Source organism: Notechis scutatus, chromosome 4 (genome assembly GCF_049901735.1).
Source record: "Notechis scutatus isolate UNSWTSFEM ecotype Mainland chromosome 4, rNotScu1.2, whole genome shotgun sequence".
NCBI classification, from domain to species: domain Eukaryota; kingdom Metazoa; phylum Chordata; class Lepidosauria; order Squamata; family Elapidae; genus Notechis; species Notechis scutatus.
The window spans coordinates 133,176,793-133,202,851 of record NC_142012.1 but is presented as its reverse complement, the minus strand read 5'-3'; the positions used below and the strand labels follow the sequence as shown (position 1 = coordinate 133,202,851).

General features: G+C 35.4%; 1 long non-coding RNA gene across 1 annotated transcript in view; it reads right to left on the bottom strand.

Annotated features, from left to right (window-relative positions):
- LOC148130920 (uncharacterized) overlaps positions 1–26,059 on the bottom strand; it is a 90,141-nt gene that overhangs the window by 29,186 nt on the left and 34,896 nt on the right. The window contains exon 2 of the long non-coding RNA XR_015749468.1: positions 13,696–13,744. This is a non-coding gene — a long non-coding RNA (uncharacterized LOC148130920). The remainder of the gene's footprint in view (positions 1–13,695; positions 13,745–26,059) is intronic.

Genomic DNA, 26,059 nt, shown 5'->3' with positions numbered 1-26,059 from the left:
TTTAACATCTTGACATGAAAGGTCAACTATGTCATCTAGCACTGTCTGATTCCCCACTACTTTCTCCATAATCTTCCTAAGGAAGAGGAGATTGTATGGAAATTGACTGGATTGTGTCTAGCTATATATGGGACTTCAGACAAGTTCATGCTTACCATGGAAACCAAGAACTCCTTGGCAAATCTGGGTCCTTTCTGAAAGGCAAGGAGGCTTACCTTCTCAATACTAAAAGTTTAATAACACAAAATGTACTGTGGGTTATATTTAGGAACACTGTTAATTTGCATAATGGAATGTGAAAATGACTTGTAGACTGGAAGAAGAGCCATAACCCAGACAACTTATGCATATCTCAGCCCATAGAAGGAAATAAGGATGGGAAGCATCTCAGAAGGGACTTTTTTCTAAAAATAAATGTAATGGAAGGGAGAAGTGCTTTCAGACTTGCAAAATTCTGTTACTGTAACCTTACAATAAAGGTAATATTAGTATTTTTAGTTTGTGCTTATTATCTGTACTGTTTTGAAGGGCTGACAGTTTTTGATCCATTTGAGATCCACGATTAATGTCTCCATTATCCTAATGAGCATTATTTAATACAGATTTGTTATCTTGCAATGAAAACCAATCCCTATTCTTGCCTTAAGAATACTATATTGTAATTTCTAATTGAGAATACTTAAATGTGCCCCTGTACCTATGGTTCTTTTCAAAATGAAACACTAAAATATTGTTTTTAAGAGCACTTCAAGGCAAATAAGTTTTATGCACAGCACTCTTATCAATCTATTCTAAATAAATGTATAAGATTCTGAGAACTTTATTGAAAATAATTGACAGAAAGCAAAGGTAAGGCTTTGGGAAAGAAGGCAATAATGAAATGTAGAGCAGAAGCAATTGGGAAGGTTACCTATTTTAACTATTCAATAAGATAGTTATCTGCATTAATCTTAGTTTGTTTAGAGACAATAAAGTGATGCAGTATTTGTTTATCTGGATCTGTAGATTACAAACTTACTTAAGACAAAATATAAGACCCACTGTTTTTTTTTAATTACATAGGTATAAAAGATGCTTTCCCTACTAAGGCTGGCTAAAACAAGTTTGGAATGGAAAGGAAGATTGGATGAAACAAACCAAAAGCAATCTTCAGTTTTGGGTAAACAGTGGTATTACCAGTGGTGGGATGCTGCTGGTTCGCACTGGTTCTAGCGAACTGGTAGCTCCGGTGAATAGTTGTCCCCGCCCACTCAGCCCCTGCCATTTCATGTCCTATATTTCCTTATTTTTAGCTCAGCTGATTTGCACAGCAGAGTGGATTGCCGCACCTCAGCTGTTTTACTCACCAGCACTGACATAGAAGTGCAGTCTCATAGAACTGGTAATAAAAGAAATTTGAACACCACTAGGTGTTACTATCAGTGAATTCCCTAATGGAACCCATTATCAATAGTCTTCAGATCTTCCAGATTCTACTAACTCTTGATATTCTGTGTAAAAATGTGGATTTCCTACCTGTCTTTAATGCCTGTGCCAGCCGTCTATCTTAAGCAGGGATTTACATTGTCCTGACTGTAATTTTATACTTTTACTTGATTGGAAGCTCTAATGCTTAATGGAATTTTCTTCCTTCTATCGCATGCAGGACTGTGGTATAAAAGGATTTTGAAAGCACTGATTGAAGATAGTGATGCACATGCTTGGAATTAAAGGACAACTTCCTACTATAATATGTAGTGTACATTTCTTTTCACAATAAAATAACCCATTCATATTCCACTTTAAACCCTATTATTCTTTGCTATGAATATTCTTTTTTTTCTTGCTTAATCCTGCTTAGAACCCAAAAGGTATATCAAGATTCAGAGAAGAGTGACATTTTAACATTCAACAACTTATATAAAATTAAGCATACTCTTAATTAAAAAAGCATATATGAAGTGTCCGAAGCTGTCAGAATGTGCCATCTATGGATATTTGAGAAACAACTTTATTTATGGTTTCATAATCATGGGTGCGTATGTATATTAAGAACAGCATTTAGATTCAATTTTAAAATTGTTAGTCACAATCATATGTAACAAGAAATATTCGTACAATCAAAGATTATTTTAAAAAGCCAGAATATAATACTTTGCAAAGTGATCATAGTTGTATTAAAATCATTATAATCAACAATTAATCAGTTGGATTGCCAATGCTGAAAAAACCTGAAAGAATTCAACTATTATATCCTGGTTAATGGAACATGAAAAGTTAGGAGCCAGGCTCTTGAAGTCCACTTTAAGACAGATTCTGCTAGAAAACTCGTATACTTGTCATTATTATTTATTAAATTAATATAGTGATTCCCCTTTACAGAGCTCAATTCCTCTACATAATTCCATGGATAGAGTCTCTGAAATTGAATGTCTATCTCAGAAGAAATTTTTATATGGGTCTCTTCATTAATCAGTATGCCATGAAAAATATATGAAAAATCATATAAATATAAAAGGATCTGTTTGGTGTAGTGGTTAAGATGCTGCCCTAGAAACCAGGTGACTGTGAGTTCTAGTACTGCCTTAGGCATGAAAGACAACTTTCTTTATTTTCTAAATTTCCCTAAGCAGAAGTACTCCCCCTATTGAAATTTCTGCTTCTAGAACATAAGTAGCTAAGTGCTGCCTTGTGTATTTCCTGTAAATGAAAATTCTTTCTACAACACCCCTTGGAGGTCATAAAGGTGGAGATAAATTAATAGGTCTACAGCCATCAAGTAGAAGATCATTATTATATCCTGTCTGATCATGCAGGAGAAACATATTATGAGTCCCATCTACAAGAGAATGTCATCTGGCAGGATTCAGAAAGGCAACCTTTTATGCCGTAGTTCCTGTCTTTTGGAATATCATCCCCTGATGATACTCCAAACCTGCTGGCTTTTCATAAAGAACTTTCACAATAAAATGTCTATGAGATGGCTGGTTTGAAAATAAATAAAGATAAAACAAAGATTCTGACAAAGAACATGTTATTAAGACAAAGAGAAGAACTGGCAGACCAATTGAAAATTCAAGTCACGAATAAGGTTAAGTATTTGGGGATATATTTGACATCAAGATGTACTACATTGAAAGAGAATAACTATATTAAACTCAAACAGCAGATAGCACTTGATCTGAAGAAATGGGAAAACCTACAACTGTCATTAATAGGCAGAATTTCAACAATTAAGATGAATATTTTACCCAGAATTTTATATTTGTTCCAAACAATACCAATTAGGCTTGGCAAAGATTATTTTGAAGACTTAAATAAAATTGTGTTGAAGTATATATGGCAAGGCAAGAAAGCGAGAATAAAATTAAAACTTTACAAGATGCTAGAACTAGAGGAGGATTTGGCATTCCTAATGGATAACATTAAGAAAGACTAGATTGTTGACACTAGAAGGACATGATTTATTACTGGGCTGGCATGCTTTTCTGTGGTATAAGGGAACTAAATCGCAGGGCTATTTTAGAAGACATTATATACGAGAGTCTTTATGGTTAAACTGGGAGAAAATTAAGAGACAATGTTATTTGAAAATCCCAGTTTGGTTGTCAACTATTGAAGCTTTTTCTTATCCGATAACATATAAGAAGGAACAAACAGTTAGATATGGGGAAATATTGGATGAAAAGGGTGAACTTAAAACGATGCAAAATCTAGAAGAACAAGGTATAAAGATGAATTCGTTTTCATATGCGCAAATACACTCAAGGTATGTTAAAGATTCTAAAACAGGGATTTTATGATGAATTGATTGACTTAGATAAGATTTTGACAGGTACTGATGAAAAAGTGATTAAAAATTATATGGTTATTTACTGGAAATTAAACTAGAGGAAGAACAAGTTAAAGAAACTATGATTGTTTGGGGGAAGAATTTTGGATATGGGATTGATTTAGAGAAATGGCAAAAATGGTGGTCTCAAAACTATAAAATGACAATGTCAACAGCATACAAAGAAAATCTGTATAAGATGTTTTACAGGTGGCATTTCCCCCGACAAGAATAGCAAGAATGTTCAAGAATAAATCTGAAAAATGCTGGAAATGTCATCAGATTCCTGGCTCATATTACCATATGTGGTGGACTTGTGAGGACGCTAGAAAATATTGGACTAAAATTCGCATATGGTTGGAAAAAATGACAAAGAAACATATAGATTTAAAACCAGAGATTTTTTTATTGGGAATCTTACCTGATACATACAATAAAAATTTGAAATATTTGATTGTAAATATATTAACAGCGGCTAGGATTGTATTTGCTAAAAATTGGAAGAGTGAGAAAATACCATCACAGGAAGAAATTATTAAGAAAATATTGGAATGTGCTGAAATGAGTCGATTGACATTTGAAATTAGAGAACAAGAAGATAAACAATTCTATGAAAGTTGGGACCTTTTCTATCAATGGCTAGATAATAAAATATAATAATAGAATATTTAGAACTTTAGGAAACAATGAATACATATTTCTTTTGTTTTCTTTGGTACTATCTTTATAAAATTTTATTAAGATAGACTTGGTATGACTTTATGATTTGCTATAAAATAAATTAAGTAAACTATAGTTATCTCGTTAAAGTATGAATTAATAAAATTATAGTCAAATGATTGTTTAATAATGATATCAGGCTATATAATTGTTGATTGATAATATGAGCTATTATGTAATATAACTACAATGGAGACTATGAAATGGATGCACAAAAAAAAAGTGGTAAACCAACCGATACACTGTCTGTAAACTTATGAAGGAAAGGATGATGTTTTTATGTTTTATGTGTTTTTGTTTGTTGTTAAAATTAATAAAACTGTTTTCAAAAAAAAAAAATGTCTATGGAGATTCTCAATCATCAGGCGTCTCCAACCTTGACAACTGTAAGACTTGTGGACTTCAACTTCCAGAATTCCTCAGCCAGCAAAGTCTTAAAGTTGCCAAGGTTGGAGACTCCTGATGAAGATCATGGTTGTCCCAAAGGTGTTTTTCAGAAGGCAACTGAACTTTTTTAAAACTGAAGAAGCTTCTTGGATTAGAAGTGAAATATTTTCAAGGAAAAAGTCGCCTTCTGGGTTTCACATTAAAAACTTTGCTCTCAAGACTGGGCCACAATTCTGTGGGTTATTCTATTGTCTGGTATTCTCAGCTGCTATTTATGTGGTCTTATTTCAAAGAATAACAGAGTTGGAAATGACCTTGGAGGTCTAGTCCAACTCCCTGCTTGAGCAGCAGAATCTATTCCAAATATTAGCCTCTACCTAGGATCGAACTCACAACCTCCTGATTGTGATGTGAGAGCTCCACTTCTAGACCACCAGAGCTGCCCTAATGTTTATGTTTTATGTTTATGTTGTTTATGTTTTTAACCACTGGTTGTGTTTTAGTTTGTTTCTATTTGGTTTTAATTGTTAGCTGCCCAGAGTCATGTATATGAGATGGGTGGCCATATTATATTTTTATCTCTCTATTTTCTATCCTTATCTTTATATTTAAGACTCAAACCTGTATTTTTGCCAGTCCTAACACAATGCGTTATGTTCATAAATGAACTAATGTGAAGAATAAAATCAACTAGCAGTTACAACAATTGGAAATTATGAACTATGTATTATATGTGACTAGTATAACATCAAGGACAAATTTCCTGTGAAGATTTTTTATGAAAAATTAAATCCAAAATCTTGCTCAGTATAAAAAGCAAAGCTAGTAACCTTTTCAGATCTAGTCCTTGAAATTATCTCAAGTTAATAGATTGAATACAGGGCAGCTGTGTGGTTGACAGGCAAAATAATGGTAACATTTTGCTTGGCATTACACTTTGTGGGTTATTTAGGTTTTGAGAATAAGCATTAGACCATAAATATTTGCAGTTATTTAGGGATCCATCTTGTATTACAATATATATGGATCATATTTAGACAAAAAAAACAAAATTGTTAATAAAGATTTGTTTATGGGCATTTTTCCTCAAAGTTTTCTTTTGTGACATTCTGTTTAGTCATCTTTCCCGAAGGGATTGGAGCAAATTAAATCTGAGAAAAATATTAATAGATGATATTCACAGTTTTTCAATTCTTGAACTTTCAAGCACCAATGTCCAGCTTTGCTTTTCTTGATTACAGGGCAATATTAAAAGATTTGTGCTTCAACTAGATCTTGGCACAATTTCAGCATATGATAGTTCCCTGAGGTGCTGCAACCTTTTCAGAGGAGTTACATAATGAGAAAGTTTAAGCAGAATTAAGCAGGTAGAATTCTTTTCTGGTGCCCAAATTCTCTTTCTAACAAATTTGCCTTTGAAGATCATTTTCCAGTTTTTCTTGCAAAATGTCAGGCTGCAATGCTGGACCAATATATAATTGCACAGTTCATAATAAATTTAACTGTACATAATTCATCTTCATATCAGTTATTCTGTCGTGAAGTGTGAATATCCTGAAAGAAATAAGTATGAAATCCATTTTCACTTGACATGGTGTATCTGGAGTAAGCAGGGGGAAAAAATCCTACCACAAATTCCTACCCTTTTTTAATGATTGTGGCACTTAGCTGGCTGTTTTAGCTTCATCGATGAACCACTGTATAGCAGTACAGGAACTTATGGTCTGCTGGAGGCTAGTTCTGGTAGAATGAAGTAATCTTGGTTTGGAGGCATATATAAGCCACAATAATTAAGATAATTAAAAAGGGCCAGTTTGGTGTAACAGTTAAAGCATAGAAAGCAGGAGATGATTAGTTCTAGTCCCCCTTTAGGCACAAATCCAGTTGCGTGACCTTGGGCCAGTCACTTTCTCTCAGGCCTTGAAAAGAAACATTGGCAAGCCATTTCTGACAAACCTTGCTAATAAAACTTCAGGTATTTCTCCAGGCAGTTACTAGGAGTCAAATAAACTCAAAGCACCCCCCCTCCAAGAGATAAAGTTTTAAGAACATACATCCAAACATCAGAATACAGAGTACTAGTCTCAGGCAGTACATTTGTCACAAGAGCATAACTTAGGGGCGTGCATAAGCGCACCAACGTGCCTACCGTCCCTGTCCTATTGTTTCTCTTATTCTTCTTTTATTTTTCTTATATGTACCCATTTCATGTATTCACTACTATGTATACACTTATACTTATTATCTTGTAAACAATTGGCAAATCAAATAAATAAATAAAATAAATAAACTTGCAGAGTGGGTTTTGCTTTGGCAGCTTGGAAAGTCTGGGTTGAAGATACAATAAAGAAAATCTATAATAAACTTACATCCATGAATGGATGTTTACTTATGAAGATTTTTGCTTTTAGTTATTGAGATACATATTTGTATATCTGATAGTGGACAGAATTTATACCCTCTGAAAGTGGTGTAGGCTTGGGAAGGAGCTCACTTACTTTCTCAGAATCAAGGATACATCCTCTTCTCTTTTGTTCTGTGACAGAATATAGTCTGGATTCCCAGGAGAGGGGGAATGCATTCCAGAAGAGGAAAAGAATTTCAGATAGTTTGTGTGGGAGAAAAAGATTTAAGACTGCACTTTAGTAGGAGTTCCCAGAAAATGTGTGCAATGGTGCAAGTTGCCTGCCTTATTTTGGCAAAAATTGAGAGGAACATTAAAGAACTGCTTAGGAGTTCTGGTTTGTCAGGCTTTGGCGGTGGCAGGAATTCGCATTTGTGTGCGATCCCTGCCACGCTCGCTGCTGGAGTGCCTCCGATCCAATTGGATCTGGAGGCTATAGTTATCCTGTAGGGATAACTGAAGACAGGGGAGATCCGGACAGGGGTCTCGGGACATCGCAATCCCCTTCCTCAGCTGGCTAAACTCCCTTTTCCAAAGGTGGTGGAGCGGCGGTCAGCAATGGCCGCTACAAAGAACCTCTCAGCCAGACAAGTTTTGTGCAGGAGGAAGTGGAGAAAGTGAAAGTCTTTGGCTGAACTGGGACAATAAGTAACATCTGAACACCCTGGAAATTTAGCTCTTTAAAGGATACATTGTTCCCAAGAAGATTGTAAAAAGTTGTGGATGAAAGTGAAAAGGGAAAGGTTTTTTTCTGCTTCACTCTCCTTCCCTACGGAGATAGCAATGGAAATCGGAAACACCCGCTTTGGCAACAGAAGGTAATTAACTTTGAAAATTAAAGCCAAGGAGACATTAAAGATTTCTGAATATTGATATTTTAAAATCAATTTTTGTTTTGCTATAAGTGGGAAGGGAGAGGCAAATGATTTATATTAAAATTCTGCTGGAGGAGACTGCTTGGAGTTCATAAGATCAGAGATTAAATTGTAATAAAGACTTCTAAGAAAACATTTTGGAATTGTGTAATTGAACTCTACTCCAGGAAGAGGAAGTACTAAAAGAAGAAAGTGCTAAATGAAACAGTTTGGGTTGATTTGGATTGCTTGATGACTTTGGAACTTTTGCAAACTATTTTTTGAAAGTTTAAAAACACTTGGATTGTTTAAAAAAATAAAAATAAAACAATGGCATTATCTGTGGAAGAACTGAAAATCGAATTTAAAAAGCTAAAAGAAGAGGAACAAGAAGCCAAGGGCTCTTTTGGATCTGTTTTCCACTTTTTAGAAATGGCGATTTCTACCTATCAGGAAATACAGCAATCAGAAAGTTGGGATGAAGAAGGAGAAGCCATCTTTAATGGACAAACTATTTTAGTTGATGAAGAAAAGGGAAAAGGCGGAAAGAAAATGGAGAATTCAAGATTTAAAAAAACAACCAAGAAAGGGAAAAATAAGGTGAAAAATCGATATAATGTCAGAAAGCAACAGAAAAGAGAAATACAGCAGAGAGGGGAGACTAAAAGGGTGGAGATTGAGAGATGGGGGGGTAAAAAGATTAGATTTGACAAGAAAGGAAGGGAAAAAGGAAAAAGAAGTTATAAAGGCTTAAAACAAGATGCTAAAAATCAGGGGGTTTTTTAGAGATAAAGGGTAAAATATGATTTAAAGAGATTCTGCAAAAGTACACAAGATTGTATTGTAGTATTTGTATTTGAAATAGAGTTAGAAAACTGGAATATTCTATGTGTTAATAGAATATTGTAGGGAATGTGTAAAATATCTAAGATTTAATAATAGAGTCTAACTAATTAATTTTTTATGGAACATTGTTTTTTACTATATTATAAGTTTTTTACTATACTATATTATTTTTTTAATGTTATTTAGAATGTACTAAGCAGAATCAGAATGGAAACTATGTACTATTTTAAGTGTTAAATTGGGGGAAAGATAGAAAGGCGTCATACTTCAACCATTGATTACAGGAAAAAATTTGTATTAAAGAGAAAAGATAAATAGACAATTGAAAAAGAATGGACAAAAGATACAAGTATAATGTTTAAATTGAGAAATAAAATAGAATTAAGAGAGTGAAAAGAGGGGAGAAGACATATAGAAAGTATAGAATGTTAAATAAGATTGAAATAGTATATAAAGGTGAGCATGAATTTGATTTATGTCTGTACAAAAAGATGTAACCCGGGGTTAAGCCGCTTTCTAAAAAGAAGTTTTATGTTTTCATGTTACGTGTTTTGTTTGTTTATGTTTGCTTATTGAGAATTAAGATTGTTGGATGAGAACATATGAAATTGTAAATAAGATAGATGAAAGTATAAGTTTAATGAATAAAATTGAATAGAAGTAAAGGGAAAAATAGTGAGAAATTGGAAAAAGAGTAATAAGATATGAAGTTGAATATATAAGATGCATATTAAATTGTGTTTGTATGGAAATGGGATAATTTGGAACTATGCTGTACTTAAATAAGATGTTTTATTTGCTTTCTTAAAAGATGTTCTATGTTCTTATGTTTTATGTTTTGTTGGTTTGTGTATTGTTTTTGAAAATTAATAAAATTTGTTAAATATATATATATATAAAGAACTGCTTATAAGAACCTCCATCTGTCCCAATCTTCTTGTTCTAAGAATTGAAACACGAAGCCAAAAGAACTTCTCCCTTCTTGTGTGTCTTCTTTCCATTTTTTAAGTTCCATTTTCAGTTCTTCTAAGAGTGATACCATTTTAAAAACTTTTAAACAACCACCCAGTTAATTTTAGTCATCTAGATGCAAAATCCAAAAATCACCAAGTAATCCAAATAATCCAAGGCTGTTTCTACTTGCTTCTTTTTTTCACTTTCTCTTCCTGGGGTTCTATTATTTTGTTACCAAGTTTCCATTAAAATGTATCTTTGAGGAATCTTGTTAAAAATTCACTGTAAGTTCCTTTTAATTACAGTTCCATTCCTTAATTCCAGGCAGTCTTCTCCATTTTTCCAGATCCTGCCCTTCTATTCTTTTTTTTTCTCCTTTCCAGCTTTTAAAAACTTTTAAATGTCCAGAAATCTCTATTATCCTTTTGACTTTTATTTTCAGCTTAGATGCCTATTAATGTCAAAGTGGATTTTTTTTTTCCAGTTTCTTGCTTAAGTCTCTTAGCTGTCAGTATAAGGAAGGGAAGAAAAAAAAAACCTAATCCTTTCCCTTCTCTCTCTCCTTTGCAGCTTCAAAATCTTCTTTGGGAACAATGTTGTTAAGTTTAAATTCCAGGGTACCTTATTTGTTGCTTTTGCTGTTTGACCCAGTCAACCAAAACTTTCTCTTCTTATCTTCCTCCTGCACATTCTTTTCCAGTTGAATTCTTCTTTGTGGTGGCCATTTCTGACCACCGCTACAACCACCTTCGGGAAAGGGAGTAATGGCCAGCTGGGGAGGAGAGATGCGGCTCCCCTCAACCCTGCAGGCAGTCTCCCCCCTCTTCACCACCTCTACGGGGTGGCTTAGCCCTGAAACCAGCCGGCTCGGGGCGCTCCAGCGGCAAGCACGGATCGAAGCCTTGGAGAGACAAGGCTTTGGTCTGTCACCGAAGAAGCTCAAACCGGAAGAAGCCATCTTTAATGATCAAATAATTTTAAGTGGGGGAAAAAAAGAAAAGGGGGAAAAGAGAGTGAAAGGTTTAAGATTAGAAAAACAACCAAAAAGAAGAAGAACAATTTGAAAGATAAGTATAATATTAGAAAGCAACAGAAGAGGGGATTACAGATGAGAGAGTTAGAAGTAGAGAGACGAGGGGGTAAAAAGGGGAGGGAGAAGAAGAGGGGGAAGAAGGCAAGGAAAAGAAGTTGTAAAAGACAGAAACAAGAAATGGAGAAACAGGGAAAAGATATAAGGATTGTAACCATAAGTTTGTTTAGAGATAATGGGTGAAAATTTAATTGTAAAAGGGATTCTGCAAAGGTACATAAGATAGCTTTGTTATATTACAAATAGAAATAACTTTAGAAAATATGATGATGGATAAAATATTTATTGTAATGCAGTGGGATGTTTGTTAATAAATAAATGAATTAAAATGATTGAGAGAATTAAAAGGGAACATTTTTAATTATTAGTAATGATTTATAAAAATATAAGTGAGAAATATGGGAAAAAAAGAATTAACTATGGAAAGTTTGTAAGTGTTCCCAAGGAAGTATGATATTCAATTGAAAAGAAATGTTAAAGATGTTAAGATTTTAATGCATATTAATGATAGAATTGAATTGGAATGGAATGTGTTTTATTTACATATATATATTTTTTTTTTCTTGGAAAAAATGGAATGTGTTTTATTTACATATATATATAATTTTTTCTTTTTAAGAATATAGTGTCTATTTTAAGAATGTACCAAGCAGAATTCGATTGGAAGTTATGTATTATATTGAATGCTAAAATCTTAAAGCTATACATTGAAGCTTAAATAAGAGCTTGAATGGATAAAATTAAAGGGTATAAAGGTGTCATACTCTAATTGGTAACTACAGGGAAAAATTTGCTTAATAAGAAAAGATAATGTGAAATTTTAACAGGACAGACAAAAGTATAAATATAATGATTTGAATTGAGATAATTAAAACAAAGTTGAAAAAATTAAAAGAGGGGGAAAATTATGTAGAATATATAAAATGGTAATAAGATATGGAATAGAATGTAAAAATGAGCATGAAATTGAGTTTTGTGTCTGTATGAAGAAATGATAACCTGGGACCATGCTATTTTCAAAAAAGATGTTTTATTTGTATTTTGTTTTTGTGAAAACCCAAATAAAATTTTCAAAAAAAAAAAGAACCTCAATCTGTCTTTCTTGGTTTTCTGACCCTAACACAGAATATAGAATAGGAGAGTTGAAAGGAATCTTGGAGGTCATGTAGTCCCACCCCTCTATGCCAAAGCAGGAGAAACTATACCATTCTGGACAAATGGTTATCCAATCTCTTCCTAAAAACCTCCAGTGATGGAACATCCACAACATTTGGAGGCAAGCTTTTCTGGTTAATCCCGTCAGGACATTTCTCCTCAGTTGTAGGTTGCATTCCTTCTTGATACATTTCCATCCATTACTTCGTGTCCTATCATCAGTGCTTTGGAGAAAACGTTGACTCCTCTTCCTAAGACAACTCTTCAAATATTAGAAAACCACTATCTTGTCATCTCTAATCCTTTTCTTTGTTAGACTACACATACTCAATTCCTGCAACTATTTGTATGTTTTACCCTCCAGCTCTCTAATTGTCTTTTTTGCTCTTCTCTGCACTCTTTCTAGAATCTCAACATGTTTTTTGTATTGTTGTGATCAAAATTGGACACAATGTTCTAAATGTGGTCTTACCAAAGCAGTATAAAGTGGAACTAACACTTCACATGACCTCGATAGTATCCTTCTGTTGATACAGCATTAGCCTTTTTGGCAACTGCCGCACACGCTACTGGTTCATATTTAAATAGTTATCCATTAAGACTCCTAGATCCCTCTCACAGTTATTGCTGTTAAGCTATGTATGGCCTATTCTATACCTGTACATTTGGTTTTTCTTGTTTAAATGTAAAACCTTAGTTGTATCACCATTGAATTACATTTTGTTGTATAGGGCGCAGGTTTCAAGTCTGTCAAAATACTTCTGGATATTGAGCCTATCTTCTAAAGTATTGGCTATTGCCCCTAGCTTAGTGTCATCTGCAAGTTTTATGAGTTTCCCCTTCTATCCCCTCATTTAAATTGTTTATGAAGATATTGAAGACTACTGGACCTAAGACAGAACCTTGGGATATCCACTGCATATTTCCTTCCATGTAGATATCATTCCACTGAGGACTATTTCACCTTTCCCAGCATTAAGGTCTTTTCTAGAGAGCTGGGTCTTCACATAGTGTGTGAAGTGAGATAATTTGTGCCTCAACTGATAACTCTGGATTAATTTGTTTGATCATTCATTTGTTTTTTGTCTGCCCATGATGTATCTAAGGTATCTTATACAAAATCTCATCCTGCTTCTTCAAAGTCCAACTTTCACTTATATGGAGGATCATAGGAAATTTTAAAAATTTCAATCCCCAGTCTAGTTCAGGTTTCCTAGCAAAATACCACTTCTCCACAGGCACCAAATTTTCTTTGATAGGTAGTCCTCTGAAACCTATTTATGGTGCTAGTAATCTGCGTGGCAGATATAGCATTTTGTTCAAAACCACTGAATTAGCACGGCTAAACCATATAATACTTAATGGCCACTATGATTTTGTATATAGACATTCCCTCATGAAATTTGTGCCTACTCTGATGCTGGTAACAAATTATTAGCAACAAATTTTTACTGGACTCAGTGGACTGTTAGACTGCTTACCTGTAATTCATTCAACTTTGTTAAACTCCATATATTGTACATCTGTGAAGGAAAAAAAGATTTGGGAAATGAAACATTTTACATTCATTCAGTTCCAATCCTTTTATAACTGTTTTCTATTAGAATACTTCATAAAATGCTTATATCAGTATATCTAGATATATTTTATGATATATGGAAGATAAAAGTAAATAAAATGATTTTAAATAATATTGCTTTTCATAATGCCCAGTACAAGAAAGTTTCCCCAATTATATTGTATACCATACAGTGTTGCTTTAGACACCCTAGATATTGTAATGAGTTTATTCATAAGTTCAGCATTATTGCCTATAGTAAATTTGAAGGAAAAAGGTCCATCAATAGAAGAATGTTATGGTCATTGGTAAATTCATAATGAATTTACCTACCGTATTTGCCGGCGTATAAGATGACTTTTTTGCCCTAAAAAACATGCCTCCAAGTGGGGGGTCGTCTTATACGCCGGTAAATACATTGTCACTCGGTGCAAGAGCGACGGGGCGGAGCTCCACAACTTGCGAAGCCCCTTCAAGCCCAGCCGAAGTCTCTCTTCCTCCTCCTCCCACCCACCCACCCACCCTCCGCCCGGCTCGGGCGCTGCGGAGGCCAATCTGGAGGTGGGGTGGGGTGGAGCGGGAGGGTCTCTGGCGGGCCGCTTCGCCCAGCCAGCCCCGAGCCGCGTAATGGCCCGGGGAGTGGGGGGAGAAGGTGGTGGGGGTGGACTGTGGCGCCCCTCCTTCTGGGCAGCGGGGCGGGGCGGCAATTTGCTCCTCCCGCTTCTCCTCCCTCTTTGAAAGACCGGGAGGGCTGTGCTTGGGGCGGGGGGTGTCCTCAGGAAGTTCCTGATGGGACCCCGCTGGGCAGGGCCACCCGGCTCCCGAGCTGCTTTCCAGGGTCCCCTTGGGAAGAAAAGGGTCCGGTGGGCGGTGGAAGAAGGCGAGCGCCCTCCTCCCGCCCCTGTCCCGTCCCGTCCCGTCCCTCCTCTTGTCCCCTCCTCCCTCCCCGCTTAAGAGAAAGATCTGCCTCCCTGCACCGAGCTTCCACCCGGCGCCGCGTCTCCCGGCCAGCGCGCGCTTCAACAGGAACCGGCCAAGCGACTTTAAAACCGAGCGGAGGCCAGAGATAGCCGGAATTACCCTCCACACACACACACACACACACACAGAGAGAGAGAGAGAGAGAGAGAGAGTTGGCAGCTGTCCATCCCCCCACCCTTGGGTCCCGATGGCACGCACGCGGGGCTGTCACAAAGAAAGGGAGAGGAATTGAGTGCCAGCCTGAGAAAGGCGAAGCTGCCTCTCTAAAGCATTTTGGTGGCTTTGTAAGTTTGGGGGAAAGGGGTTGGGGGTGTCAATCAAGAATTATATCCAGAATACCCCAAGTGTTACAACTTACCGTATTTGCCGGCGTATGAGACGACTTTTTGCCTTGAAAAGCATGCCTCCAAGTGGGGGGTCGTCTTATACTGCAAGTATATAACAAAAACTATATTTTGAGTGGAAATGTTGGGGGCTCGTCTTATACGCCCAGTCGTCTTATACGCCGGCAAATACGGTATATGTTAATTGAAGAGGATTAAGGTTTTCATTATATTTTTAGAAAATGCAATGTGAGCTGGAAATTCTAATGTGGCTAGAGACTAGAAAATAGCAATATAATATATTGTGTTATGGTTTTCTATATTTATCTAAGTTCTCCTACATGACAAAGAATCTCAAGTTTCAAGGCTGTTTAGTTACAAAGCATCCACAGACAGAGAATATGATGAGCTCATAAGAGGTGATGAAGACAATGATAATAGTAAAAAAAAACCACTAAAGCCATGTCCTTCCTTTTCATCAAAACTGTGTATAGTACAGGATAGAAACATTTTTAAAACCCTGGATCAGTGATGTCAAAAGGAATGATGTAAAACTAAGATAATTACATTGTATGCAGACTTCAAAAAGGCCAAGTTATATGGAAGAAAAAGCTCAAAAAGCCCCAAAGAAAGCACCAACAAATCAATTATACATTGATTTTAAAAACACACTATGGATACAGCTGAAATTATTTGACAAATTGGATATGAGATGACAAGTGCCCAGACTGGAAAACAGTTGTGAAATATGGAGAAAAAATATTGAACTTTAGAGGTGGATGTTTAATATGGTGGAATAAAACTACAAAGAATATTGATAGCTGACACCATGAAATGGAAGAAGAGTTTCTCATTTTACAAGGTCACATAGACTTGGAACATGGTATAGGATGACTATGACAAATTGAAGTTCTTGATTCAAAGTGGAAATGAAGCATAGCAACCTGAATTTTATAGAAATAGGTGAAAAAAAACTGAATTGGAACAACTTTAAATCAGATGATTAATGATGTCATGAGATCATACAAAGAACTGGAGTAAAAGACATTCACAAAGATAATTGCTAAAAATGCATTTGGCTCTAACCAAATGCATGTCAAGAACACATGAATTAATGAACCTGTCTATCATAAACATTCATACACTTAATACATGTGCAATGATGAAGAATTCTACAGCAAATAGCAAGAAATGATAATATGAATAAAAATGTAGGATTGTAAAAGTTGAATAGATGGGCAAATGTAGAATTACTTCTTTATTATTTATTCTATTGCTTTATAATATTTACAAATGGCTACTGTTCAAGTAAAAAAAAATCAGTAAAACAAACTCCAGAATAAAAGTCTACACAAATGCAATATATTAATATTATTTTAAAATGTAAATTTTAATGCAATTAACATAGTCATCTCTGTTAAAAAAATATACTAGTCATGAAGTTAATTAGTTTTCACAACTTGTATTCTTTCCCATACGCTCATCAATATTTGCAACTTTTGTCACCATTATTTTGTATGATACCAATATACAAATTTACTAAGGGACATATTTTCTGAGGAATAGCTGTTCCCAAATATTAAAAAGAGTATGAAGAAAAACTAAAATCTTAATTTACATGTTTCTATAGAAACCATAGTGTCTATCGGTAACATATTACATGTATTCCAATTTATTGTATTCAAATGTGGAATTGCAGGAAGATTGGGTGTTTTTTTTTAGCAATAATGGTTTAGAATAAAAATGACCAGAAAAGATTAATATTTATTTTTCATGCAGAAAAATTACAGTTGTATAATGTAAAAGATTGAGATGATTGGAACTAAACTGGAGTTCAAAGTACAAATTGATGATGCTGTTTAACTGAAGTAAGGATTTCGAAAGGCTTATTGTGAATACAAATGGAAAATAAGAGTTAAAACTGAAATTCAAGAGAGCAGATAATTATAACTTGCATTTTTAGTGAATTCACAGCTGTCAGCTATGAAAAATCAGGTCCACATGTGAATATTCAATTTTATTTATTGCTAAAAGCCTATGCACAGGCATCTTCTCAACTAATCATCAGACCTGGTTAGAGCTAGGTAAGTTTCAGTAGCAATCAAGGGTGGTTGGGCTTAATTTATTTGTACGAACTCCAAACTGATCCTTTCTTTTTACCCCTTTCCCTGGCTCTGCCTGTCCTTCTCCTATACCTAACTGAAAAACAGTGAAGGTAATTTTGTTTTCTAATGCTACAGAACAGATAAAGGTGGCAATGAACTAGAGAAATAATTAGATTTATATTCAGGACAAAGGCACTCAAAATTATGAATAATAAATATGTTTATGTCATATCAAAGATCAAGCAATTAAAGAAATAGTTTTTCTAACATAATGTGTGGCTGTAAAAAGTGGACCCTAAGAGAAAGAAGAGGAAGAGCACTGAATTATGGAATGGAAAATGGTTGGCAGGAATGGACTCATGTTTCATCCATCCCAAGTTCAACTGGCATGGATGAAACAAAGACTAAGTGTTATTCTAAGCCAATGATCAGTAACCCAAAACTTACATCTTCTGGGCACGTAGAATACACATAACAGAATAAAAGTGATTACTACAAGATGGATGGCAGAATTAAGATTATCATTGGAATATGTTTGGGAGAAATAAAGCCATTCTTCAGCTATAATCAGTAATACTCAAACTATGCACAAGAAACTGAAGTTGCGCTGGTCTCAAACTACAGGATACATTTTCTAAGTTCTAGCGTAAGCGAAGATGTTTCCCTACAAATGCATCCCCTTCCAGTTTCACTTATAGGAAAGATGCCTGTTTTATTGCCATGTTAGCATGGGCTCATTCTCCAGTGCATCAGATGGCATCACAATAACTATCTTCCAAGAGCTTCCAATATCCATCCTTCCTGAGAAATAGTTTAAGGTCTAAAGGGAAGTTCAAATTCTTTTCTCAATCTATGCCCTGGCTGATATCTGCTAATATTTAGCTCAAGGATTACAGCTTCCAATGAACAACAGACTCAGAATAGATTGTTCCAGCAGACATTATAATTTTCCTCGACCACCTAATCAGTGGTGGGATTAAAAAAAAATTACTACCGGTTCTTTGGGCATGGCTTGATGGGCATGGCGTGGCTTGGTGGCATGGCAGGGGAAGGTTACTGTTAAATCCTGTTCCCTCCTGACTCCACTAACCTGCTTTCCAGCTCTGTTCTCCTGTGCAAGGCAACAAAAGAAGACCCAGTCAATCAGCTAGGACTCAGGAGGCAGAGAATAGATGGGGGCAGGGCCAGTCAGAGGTGGTTTTTGTCAGTTCTCTGAACTACTCAAAATTTTCACTATCAGTTCTCAAGAACTGGTCAAAACCTGCTGAATACCACCTCTGCACATAATAATATTCCTTTACAGGGCTTTGGCTCAATAGATTCAAATTCTTCTTCAAAAACGGAATCACTCAGAAAAGATAAAATAGGTCTGCATCATCCCTGTAAAAAAAAAAAAAAAGTCAAGTACAGAATAAACTACAGAAGCATAACTAAAAATCATCCTTCTTTGGGGTAGGGGCTTCTAACCATTTCCATTATGTTTTAGGAAATTTGTCCTGGCAGGTATATGAATTCTGAAAAGTTTACAGATAGCACTGTAAAAGTTATAAGAGGTCACAAACTAATTTTCATTTGTCATCCATATCCAGACCTTGCATTGTTATTATGTTATGAGAAATTCTCACTATCTCAGATGTTGACATTCACTATAATAGAACTTCCTGCATTAGCCAGACATGAAAGCCTAGATGGCAAATCAGTGTCTGAACCCTTCTTGTTACAGGTTGGAGACTTTCTATTAACCTGGCAATTTGAACAAGATTTATTGCATCACTTACTATTACTGAATTCCACCTCCTCCCTCCCCACACAAACACACACATTTCTTTGGTATAGAAGCTCAAATAAAATTGCATCCAGAATAAATCCTCTGACTAAAGCCTAGGTCTTACAAACAGGAGATGGTGTAATATATTCCTGGGCTGTAACACTTCAGACTAAAGAAATAAATATTTGTGAGCATCCATTCTCTGCATGTGGTTGCTCCTGAAGACCATCTGGAAATTATGATTGCTCCAGAAGGCAGTGGGATGCACAAGTCTGGCCATTACATGTTTTGTCCATATTACAATGCTACTATGTGAGCTCTACTGGTCTATAGTTTCTTTCCCAGTATTGGCCATCACCTTCAAAGCCCTGAATGATATGGGACAAGGTTAACTGTTAGACCACCTCTTTTGGAAGTGTCTATGGAGATTCTCAGTCAATCCAGGTCATGATTGTAGCAAAGGTACTTTTTCAAAAGACAACTGGATTTTCTTTTTTTCTTTTCTTTTCTTTTTGGCTAGAAGACTTTTCATTTCTTATCCAAGAAGCTTCTTCAGTTCAGAACAGAAGAAGCTTCTTGGATGAGAAGTGAAACATCTTCTAAGCAAAAACAAGGAAATTGGCCCTGCCTTTTGAGAAAGCACCTTTGGGACCTCTCTTGGAAGATATCTGCCCATTCCGCCAAGTTTGATAGGGTGGATATGTTCCAGGTCCATTCCCTTAAATACTACATCACAAGGTCTAGGAAGCGCATTTTGTCTTTGGCAGCCTCTGCCCTATGGAACATAGCAATTTCCCATGATCCCAGAAGGGTTTGAAGAGCTGGGTCTCCTAAGTATGAGGCTAAGATGAGGTTGGAACCCAATATATTTGAATATGAATGGGGAAGGTTGATTTTGGAACTTTGTTCTTTTTATAATATTTATGTTGTTATGAGTGCTTAAGATGCATAAGGTGGGCAGCTGAATGAGTCTTTTAAATAAATAAATATTCCATGTAATAAATGGCATTTTCTGATTATTGTAACTGTTTTTGGAATCATTTATTGTTGCTGATTTTCTCATCACTGTAACATTCCATTACAGTTTAACAAGTACAGCAAAAATAATTTTATATTATCAAGGATATATTACCTCTTAAAATATATTAAATTTTAAATTCTAATGAACAATTTAAGTTCTTTGCCAGAGGACTCTTATTAATATAAAATTTGCATCCCAGACAAAGCACCTTATTTTTCCTGATTTTTTTCAGCGTGCAATAAAATGTCCTCTTTTTTTGAAGAAAACACATTATAACCTACAATGTAATGATGAAAATAGAAGAGTTATTTAAAAGTTTAAACCTTGTTTTCATTGTCTGCCTTTTATATATTATCTGGTAGTATTTCTGTTCAGGAACAAATTTTGCAGTTGTTGCACTACTATGTCCTGCTACTCAAAGATGTCATTAATTGTATAATAATTGACTATTTAATAGAGCATCAAGATATTTTTGTCTGGAATTAATTCACTTTTGTCTGTGCATCAGCATGTTCATGCAATGAATCAAAGACATATTTCTATATAATATACAAGGTAGTACGTTATATTGAATCAAAGCTGCCTTGGAAAATAGGAACTTAAAACTGGTAGATGTAAACCATGATATATTAATGCACATGATTTACCAGCATAAATGTTCAGGAAGTGAGTTTATGCATTATGCTCCCTCAAACAGTAATTTGATATGCTGTAGAAAATTTATGTACCCTACCTCCAAGCAGAAAACAGAAGCAATATGTTCAATAGAATGCCAGCTTTTTTTTAAAAAAAAAATGCCATTATCTCTTTTGTATCAAACCCCACAAATGTACAAATCACAGTTTATATTTGAGGATGTTGCACATGAAACATATGAAGTGGTCATTAACATCTAAATGACATTTTAAAAAAATGTTATCTATTTTTATCTGTCTTTATTATTTTTATAAATAACTCAAAGCAGCAAATATATCTGATACTCCTATCTCCTCCTATTTTCCCCACAACAACCACCTTTGAGGGGAGCGGGGCTGGAAGATAGTGACTGGCCCAAAGTCACCCAGCTGGTTTTCATGCCTAAGGCAGAACTAGAATTTACCAGTTCGAACCCATTATCATCTTGATGGATTGACCATAAATTGTCTTTATATTATCCATAATTCTTGGAATATTATTAATTCATTAGTTTTATATGCTGCTAACTTATTTTTTTTTTCAACTCAATGTGGTATATGTACTAATCCTTTTTAATTTTCTTTACAAAAACAACCTTGAGACAGTAACAGAATAACAGAAACAGCTTCTGTTCCTAAAGGAAGAGTAGAATTCACAATCTCCCAGTCTGATACCTTAATCACTACTCCAATTTTCCTCTTATTTCACATACGATATTTTGTTCCAATCAAAACAGACAAGCTTATCTTAGCTTTGCACAAAGGGTCATCACAATGAGAATAGGGAACATTATTTATAACTGAGCTGGTCAACATCTGAAACAATAAACAAACCTCAGATCTAAAAGCCACTTGGTTATGTTTGGCACCTAAATGCTAAGAGTTCTATCCCCTCCCAGTCTCAAGTACCATGATATATGAAAAAATTCTGATCATATGTCTCCAATACTAAAATTAACAGAAATACTGTTTACCACTCAACCATACAATTATCACTAGAGGGTGGCCTGGTCAAGAAAGGCCAAGCTCCTAATTTTCTGTATGAAATCTGCATAAAGATGATGAGTCCCATTAGTTTTGTGAGAAACTAGCTTGGCTCACACAACATGCAAAATTTATGGGGTATGGTATAGGTTATGCTATGGTTCTAGAATAATCTATGGCTGAATGTATTTGTGCAATTCTCTAATCCATGAAGAATGGTTTAAACTTCTGGAATGAGGTTCCTCCTAAGATCTGTATAACTCCTATCTTGTTCATGCTTCAAAGAGCCAAAAAAACCTGGATGCCCATTTTGTTGGATGAAGTTTGCTGGTATCAGCATTGTTTTATTTGGCCAGGTCTAATTCTATTGTTTGTCTCTGCTACATTGTTTTTGTACTGGTTTGGTGTATTGTGAACTGCCCAGAGTTATCTGGTGACATCAGATCAAAATAAACTTTGTATTTGCACAATGCATAGAGCCAAATAACAGGCACACCACAACTTGAACTAGGCCAAACTTTAGGACTGACAAGGTTCCGAGTAATGAACCCAACCAGTTCAGAAACTCTGAGACTTTTGGCTTTCTCAAAGAACTGCTTTATTGAATACATCATTTCAGCACAGTTGAAAAACAAACCAGCTCTGGTTTTCCTGTGCTTTCAGTATAATTAAAGATTAGATAGCTCCCTCCCTCCTTGTCACAGATCACATTGTCCAATTAGGTGTTCTGGCATCTCCTTGGTACCCTTTTCCCGTCTCTGGTGAGTATCTGGTAGGATGACCTTGGTTCCCACAAGATAGTAAGTTGTTGATGTCTGGTGTTATATTCCAAAGCTCCTTCCTCCCCCGAAACTTCAAGCTGAGAAATGGAGAAAATGGCTGTGACAGATCCAATCCATTTCAAAGTTGACAAAGACTCTTTAAGGAAGATAACTATTGAAGTGAGCCAAGCTTTTCCACATGTACTATCTGCCTAACATAATGCCAGGTTCATTTACTTTCTTTCCTAAAATTCAGTAGATGAATTCCCACAGTCCACTAAATAATAATGGATTTTATTTGTTTTTAGCTTATGAGCTAACAAAGATGAATATTGTAGTTTACAAGATGGCATTTTCTGTTTTAGCACAATGTGCAAATTCTTCCAGTTGTCATTTACTCTATTAATCATGACTAACACATCATAACTTACCACAGCACAGTGAACAGTCATTCAGCTGTATGCCAAGGGTATCAAACTCATGTCACCATGGCATCGTCACGTGACATATCTGGACTTTCCCCCCTTCGCTAAACTGGGTGGGGCAGGGCCAGCATGTGACACATCCAGCCCATGGGCCACGAGTTTGACAAGCCCTGCTGCATATAAACTCTCTCCAATTACAGCCCCTTTCTTCTCTCCTATAGGAATGAATTATCCTATTAACTTTTACGAAAAAAGAGTAACAATAACCTATCACAAAGTAGGGATAACATCATAAAAACCTAGCTGTGGTCAGGATCTCCTGCACATTAATTTTCTAAAACTTTAGGCTACTCTTTTATGTCACCTATACCTTTATCAAAATTATTTACTTGATACCTGAATAACCTTTGTATACTGAACCTTCTCATTTAAATTCATGTCTGACAGAAGTGGATATCATATATAAGACAAACTACCACCTTAAATTAGTAGCAGATATGAAGGATTGGCTTAGGCCGGTAAGTCCAGACATTTATACTTTTACAGTCCTTCACCAGACAAAGCTGCGATGCTGGAATTTTGATAGTGGATGACATGTCTGTGCTATGGTTTTCAATGATTGGGGTGTTTTCAGCAAATATCTTACTCAGGGTTAATCCACTTTTTGTAAAAATGAAAGTCCTGATTTCAAGGTTATTAAAAGAGACAGAGGTATTCATCAGTCTCTATTTATGGCCTCTAACACATAATTTCGATGGAAGCAATTACTAAATATACATTCCAGTTTATTGTGGAATGCCAAATTTTGCATTGGGGGAAGAAAATGACTCTTGAATATATGCTCTGAAGCATGAGATTTGATTACCTTTATCATCACTTGCAAGGCCATAAACATTGCAATAAAAGAGCATAAAAGCACCCAGCCCTTTCCCAACAATCTGTTTGCTGTACCTTTCCTTGCTTAAATTTTATTTTCATGCTTTGAACTCCATAGATAAAGACTACAATTGGCAATGTTTTCATTACAAATCTTTTTATAGCTAGAATGGATTCCTAGAATCTTTATTTCCACTCAAATTCTAAAGTAAGACTTGCAGCAAAGGCTTTTTCAAAAAGAGAACAAAAGGAGATGTCGTTCTTTTAATCTTTCTGCTGTTTCTAAGATAGTTTCCCCTAATTTGCTTGAGATATCTTATACTGCAGCTCCTAGAATATAAAATATTATAGCTGTAGCGTTGCAACCAAACAGCCCAAAGCTTTGCTTATAAGAAAGAGGTGCAATGTATAATGCCGGGGAAAATATGCATCTGTTTGTTTTGTTCCACATTAAAAGTAAAATATGAATTTTTTTTCTTTGCTTTTCTTAGGATCCATTATGCTTTCTGTCATTAATCAGTTAAATGTGGAAAGGATAAAAAGATTGGAAAGATTGTATACCTTGGACAAAGCTTTGATGGTATCTGCATACCAGATTTATAGACAATATAAATAAGCTATTGGTCCAAGGATGGATGTGGTCTCCAGAGCTTTCCAAAAAGAGTTATCAAATTATATATTTAATATAATGTGTTTGATTCATTGGCTGGTGACCCACAATTATTTTTAATGAATAAACAAGGCAGCTAACAAAACCTGAAAAAAGCAGAATATAAAATATTAAAAGGCAAGCTAAAATTAATACTAATCATTTTATCTTTAAACTCCCAGGAAAGCAAGTGCATTTTTACAGATATCCTAAAGGCTGTCACTGGAGAGCAAATGCAATATCAGGGGAAATGCATTCATAACATTGGAACAATGCAGAATAAAAGCTTCTTTCATGCTGCAGAGAGACATCCTTCTCTTACAGCAGAGAAATCTTAAAAGTGGTTTTCTTCTATTTGGGAAACAAAAGCAACTCAGAGTGAGAGCACAATTCTTAAAAAAAATAAAATTAGTTTGTACAGGAAAAGCAAAAACATCATCCAAACCTGCTCTGTGAAATCTTTTAAATATGTAGGCAATTATTTCCAATCTTCTATCTTGTTGGGGTAATCAAGCCAGGAAATTAACAATAAGGGCTATAATAGCATCTCTAACAATTATAAAATATGTTCCCTTTCATCTTTTCAAGATCAAACCTTTGGGTATGATCAGGGGTGGGATTCTACCAGTTCGCACCTATTCGCTAGAACCGGTTGTTAACATTCTAAGCAGTTAGGAGAACTGGTTGTTAGAAGAAATTACTGGCCTAATCCTGTAAGGAAGGCAGGAAGGAAACATTCTGGTGCTGTTTACAGAAACTGCCTCTCCGTTAACCCTTATTACATTCTTGGCAGGACTAGACTTCCTGTTTCAGGAGTTTTTCCCCCCTCCTTTGCTGGTACTTTGCTTGTGTGGAGTGACCATTCAAAGTTACAATGGCACTGAAAAAAGTGACTTATGACCATTTTTCACAGTTACAACTGTTGCAGAATCTCTACAGTCATGAGAGACCAGGCAAGGGGATATGTGCCTCGATGTGAGTGATGTTGACTTGGCCACACCCAGCTAGTCACATGACCACCAAGCCACACCCACCAACTAAGCCACGCCTACAGAACCGGTTGTTAAAAAATTTGAATCCCACCCCTGAGTATGATCCTCCTCTACTCACAATAGAATTAGTCCACATGAGAGAGTTTTTTTTCCTGGCCCAGAATGTGACATTTACCAATCAGGGCAAAAACTGGAAGATATTTTAGCATTGTATATTCAACATTTGTTGAATTTTAGCTATTGAATCTGTAACCCATGTTTTATTTTAAAATCTACTTTATATATACCAGCAATTAAAAGTTATAAGCCCAATAATTACAAAGTCTGTTTTCCCTCATAATGAGGAGATCATAGCTTTTCTTTTAAGTGACCAATGTATTAAAGGCATTTTTATCCATAGCTTTACTCCATAGATATTGGCTGGCATATTCTTCACAACTTTGATAGTATCTGGCTTTTATGTAATTCATACACGCAATGTATTCCTTAATCCTTTTATGTATTATAAAAGTTGTTGATTTGATCTTAGATAGTAAATTAATAAATAAAACTGACAGCAGGTCACGCAGGAAGCAAATACCAGCAAAAGTTTTTAAAGTGGTCCTGCTTTGCCTGTGAAAATTCACTCCTGTTTTATCTGAGCAGGTTCATAGAGACCTTGTATAGGCAAAGCAACAAGCAAAAACAATGAGTATATTTGACAATTTTGGCTGGGAAAACC